Genomic DNA, 5,506 nt, shown 5'->3' on the forward strand with positions numbered 1-5,506 from the left:
ACACTTTTGTGCTATTCCATGAAAAGTTCTGTATGGTCCCAAAGTATATTAAACCGGTTCTGTTGGCCTTGTGGTAAAGGCTCACGCTTCGGATACGGATATCGAAAGTTCGAGCCCCTCGGGGAGCGTTGATTGAGTGATGGATGTTTCTCGTGGGACCTGTTCCGAAAAAGCTGCTTCGTGAGCCGAGAAGTGGTTAAAATGAATGGTTACCGGTTTTTATCTGCTTAGCGTCTGGCATAGTCGTAAGAGTTTGGAAGTATATGGTATGCAAGTAAAAGGTGTCTCAAGTCAGAAATGGCTGGCCCTTTCAGTAGTGGTGACACTACAATAAACAAATATTTACCTTCACCTTTTTTTATAAATAACTGATAAAACTTTAGTATGCAAGTGCCATAAACGAGATAACTATGAGCGGAATTATGGAATTTCGAAAGGGAATCAGAGATAATGAATTACCTCAATTCCAGTTACAAGTTATTTGACGACATGGAAAGCAGTGAATACATACCTGGTTAAACCAAAAACATAACATTTAAGTTGTGAACAAATAAAACCGGTAATCCAGGAAGAGTGTGTGGCATGAACATTCTATATACATAAAATATATTGAATAGAGGTCGTCTCTATATAGAATATAGGTTAGTATAGATTCTGGTAACTGTCAAATATGAAAAACAAGATCAACAAGAATACAGGACCTCTGGCAAGGAGCCAAGCAGGACATTAAACTAGACTGTAATATACAGGGTACATAATACTAATCATAATAAACAAACTCTAACAGAGTACCTTCAGTTTTCTTGTAACTGCTCTCTAGGGATATTCTCTTTTCAGGATTTTACCCCAAATGTTTTTTATAATCTGACTATTCAATTACAAGGAGCCGTGAATGCCAGCCTTCTTCATCGCACACAAAAGAAAAATTACATAGTTTTTCTCTTTTTTCAGAGCTGTTTGCCTTGATTCCGATGTCAGAAACATAAGAATAAAATCGGCTGCATAAAAAGCCTCGGTGAGTTATACAAACAGCTATGGTAATTATGTATGTATTGATCGTCAACAGAGGTTGAATGATTTATATGTTGTGTTGTTCTTTTGTTTGTATGTTTTTATGTGTTCTAAAAGTAAAATGTGATTTCTGGTGGGTCTTAAGGAGATCCTTTAAAGGGTCTTTGTGGTATCTTGGCGATCTCTAATAGTCTTATTAGTGGTATGTGACATTCATCCGGCGTTTTCTATCTACGGTTATGGTTATTTGCACTTTAATGTATCTGCTGAAACGGAAACATCTTAGTTCATCAGGAAACTATGTCAACGATTTGTCATCAAACGCATTTGTTAATAGTGTTTTATCGGGAGTGTTAAGGGAACAAGAGAAAAAGAGGCATGCAAAAATGCTTTCAATAAAATGTCACATGTTGGGGACAGTTGTTTTATAACCATATCAGGTACATCAGTTTAAATGAAATGACAATAGCCACTTTTGTCATTGCTGTACAATCTTTACCAATGTCTTGATATATTTCATATATTTTTTGTGTCAATCATGGCACATGTAGAAGTCTAATTTAAATTAAAGTAGATTTGAATAATGAATATTTTCTTGGACACTGTGCGTGTGGGGGCATCCGTGTCCTATGGACACATTTCTAGTTTAGAAATATTTAGATGCCCATTATATTTTTTCTACTATGAAAGTTAAACCTGATTACCTTATTATAAATTAAAAAAAATCATTAACCATATACTATAATATAAAACGATGTCACATCATCAATTGTTAAACTATAATTTATGATGCAATATCAAAATTACATCCCCTCTAATGTTTATCTGTAATTATACTGCATCATTTAATAATTAAAGAGACTTTATGGTCATATTTTCATAGTCCAGTTGAGCTGAATTGACTTAATATTTTAAAAGATTGACTGTTAAAATGGTGTTTGGACAACAGGTGATATTTGAAATTTTTTACATATTTCAAACAAGTAACATTAAATCGGACGGTTATATTTTGCATATCAAGCATGTTATTTATTAAGTCACAGTATTTTACGACAACTTGTAATATTTAGCGTCTTTATCTGAAACTAAAACACACACTTCTATATATATGCATCTTTATTTTTTATATCGTCGGGTATCAAATTATTCGTGACTAACGAATTAATCTAACGTTCTATTTTTATGTTAGTTTAAATAAGAAGGTGTTAAAACTTTCTACTGTACCACTTGTTAGATATTTTGTCGACAATTATTTACCAATAATTAATTATGACCGATTACTTATCATGAAAGAGGGAGGAGAACAAAATACTCTTGCATACGTCGACTTATAAAAAAACTTAATATTTGAATACCATGTTTACTTTTTCTAGTCTTTATTAGAATGAAGGTAAAAGTGGTCTAGACCCTGTCAAAGCAAATTATGATTGGTCGCCGCAAGGACCCACATCTACTTTCCTGTGTTGTTTAACTTTAAGAAAAAGTTCCTATATTGTCTTTTAACGGGCATTCGACAAGTTTGATAAGCGGAAATTCGTCAAGACAATTTTTTATATCAGTGTGTGTAAGTGTTTTACTTCAGTTTTGTCGGTTTATTTTCAGTTTAACTGCTGTTATTATTGTACTAGAAGCAGACCATGTTCCATCATCAGACGTTCTAATTCGTATCATTAGTTAAAAGGAGTTTATTGGATACACATTTGCGTGATAAGATTTAGTGTTCGTCGCAATTGATCATTATAATATTATAGAAAACCGAAAAGAGTTGCAGAAGTTTAAAAACGTAGACATATTCAAGAACACTTTCGGTAAGCAATTTGAAGCGAAGTACTTCCCTTTACTGTAATTGATATCAATTCAAATCCAGAACAAGATTTTCATTATCTTAGAACCATTTGCTGCATTCATTCACAATATTGACAGAGTTGTTTAATTGGACGGATAGCATTCAATGTGTAAAGATTATACTTTTATGCCTTTATATGACGTTTGTACTAGATAGATAAACAAGTAGGGACAAATTGACTCGGTGATTGACCAACAGCTAATATTGAACACACGTTTATTATAAACTATGAGTTTGCGACTATTGGCCACGTAAATTTTGATACAAAATAATGTTTTGTTTTGTAAATGTAAATAACTATGATATTTGGTCATCGTTAATTTCAAATCATCTTCTTTTATTCATTGTATCTTTTGAACAGTAAACCCTTATTTTTTTTGTTCATACGACATCTCATATCTGAATCTCGTTTTGGAATGTAAATTATAATTATTTTTCTTTTTTAGAAAGAGTGAACATGAAAACCCAAACAAGGGCCTCCAACAGCATCCCCTGGTGACGTTGCTAAATAAAATTGCATATTAGTTTAATGATGAAATCTAATATCTAACTCTTTTAATCTTTTTTGAATATTGGTCTAACAAAATAAACACAAAATACAAACAAAACACACGACAAAAGCGTGTTCCAAAATAAAGACAATCTAGTATGTCTCGCGATACAGAAATAAACAAAGCTTGATCAGAGGAGAAATATGTAGAAATTTCATGACCCTGACAGTAAATTAAACTTGCCACAATCAGTTTTCTGTACTTTCATTCTGAATTCAACAGATATGTTGTTGTGCCATGACCAGTATGTAAGTGGAACGAAGTAGCTAATCAAATTTAGAGAAACGTCCTTTATGAAATACAAACAAGGTCAAATAATTTTTGTATTGATTAATTTATGTCTATACATATTTATCGCTTGTATAATATTGTATTTGAATCCCTTAGCCATCATGATTTGATAAAACCTTAGCTAGCAGAAATCTGTTCTAATTTCAGAAAAAATATGTTGTGTATAAACAATCCAATTTTAGAATCGTTATTGACTGATGTAAATAAAGCATGCTGGGTGACATTTATTCAGGACAGAATCAAAGATTATCAAGTACTTGGATAATGAATTCAATTTTTAATTAGATGATTTTGGAACTAAGTTAAGGCCTGTGTCTCTGCTTACTTACTGTTCACGAACATCTTCAAAAGGAAGCAATAAACGTGTATTACGTATCACTTTTCTAACACGAGAAAACAATAAAATATTTAAGTTAGGCATGTCTTTCATGTTCTAAAATACTTATGTTTTTATTTATTTATTCATTTATAATTTATTTTGAGATTCTGAATACCTCGTTCTTGTATTTTGGTTTAAAGTCAAGCTCATATGTTAAAACATTGTACTCGTCATCATGGGGTCGTTGATTTGATCTTTGAAATGACCCCTTAATAACTGCTCTTTCTTTCAAAATTCATGTTGTGTTAAGACTACTATACTTGAGCAGAAATTAGTAGTGATTTGTTCCATAAAAGTCGTTTAAGTTGACATGACCGCCAAATCATGACCAAAAAATATGTTGTAATCGGCGTTTAACAATTATAGGAAAAACAACAACCAAACAAACCCCCAAAACACAGACATTAAAGACGGTTTAACCATTCTACAATAAAATGTTTTTGCGTCATAAGATAAAGCTGATGAAATAGTTTAGGTATAAATCAAACAAAAAAGACATAAATTCGATCTTTACCACACACGAATTATTCCGATTGCTGAGTAAAGTTAACTTGTTCAAATCAATATGATTTATTAGATTGCAGTGCCATAGATTATCGTATTGAGGCTTAGTCACGCCCGTTTAACTCACAACGAGTGAAAAATGTCCATCGGTTAAAATGTTGTGAGCAACTTCCGTTCCTCGTTGTGAGCACCCATCTTTGACGTGTGACAAGATAAACAAGGTGAGTTTTTCATATTTTTTGAAGATTACAGACATTTATGTAAAAATATCGAAATGCAGATAGCTAGCGATGTGTTTTCCGAGTATGCACATGTAAAGATATTGCCTGTTGGTGGACAATTTGATGGAAATACCGTGCGACGCAGTCACTCGGGGTAGCAGGAAAACTGGAGACAACTTCTCTTTGGACCTAATTTAACATTGAAAACGTCGATTCTGGTGATGTTTTGTGCATTCTAACCTAAAACAGATGCCCACAAGTCCTCAGCGTAAATTATTATCTGTAAGTCTTCATAGAAACGAAGATATACCCTTTTTTGCATTAATCCTCGTTGTGAGCACCATAACCTCGTTGTGAGCAAGACAAGCGCAGTGCATGTATGGTTTTAATATGTAATTCAGATGGTGAAAATATAATTTTCAATCTACCAAAAGAAATAAAAACGTTTTTGCACAGCAGCATTTTTTTGCAAGACGTTGTGCATACCCCAAAGGGAGGCATATTAGTTTTGAACTGTCCGTCTGTCAGTCCGTCAATCTGTCCGAAAACTTTAACATTGGCCATAACTTCCTTATTAGTAAATGGATTTGATTCATATTTAAACACAACATCCCTTAGCACAACACCTTCCTACAGACCTGTATTTTTTTACCTTGGCCCGTGAATGGCCTTTACCTTGAAGGTCAAATTGTCCAAAAACATT

Source organism: Ruditapes philippinarum, unplaced genomic scaffold (genome assembly GCF_026571515.1).
Source record: "Ruditapes philippinarum isolate M1 unplaced genomic scaffold, ASM2657151v2 ctg17484_1_1_1_1, whole genome shotgun sequence".
NCBI lineage: Eukaryota > Metazoa > Mollusca > Bivalvia > Venerida > Veneridae > Ruditapes > Ruditapes philippinarum.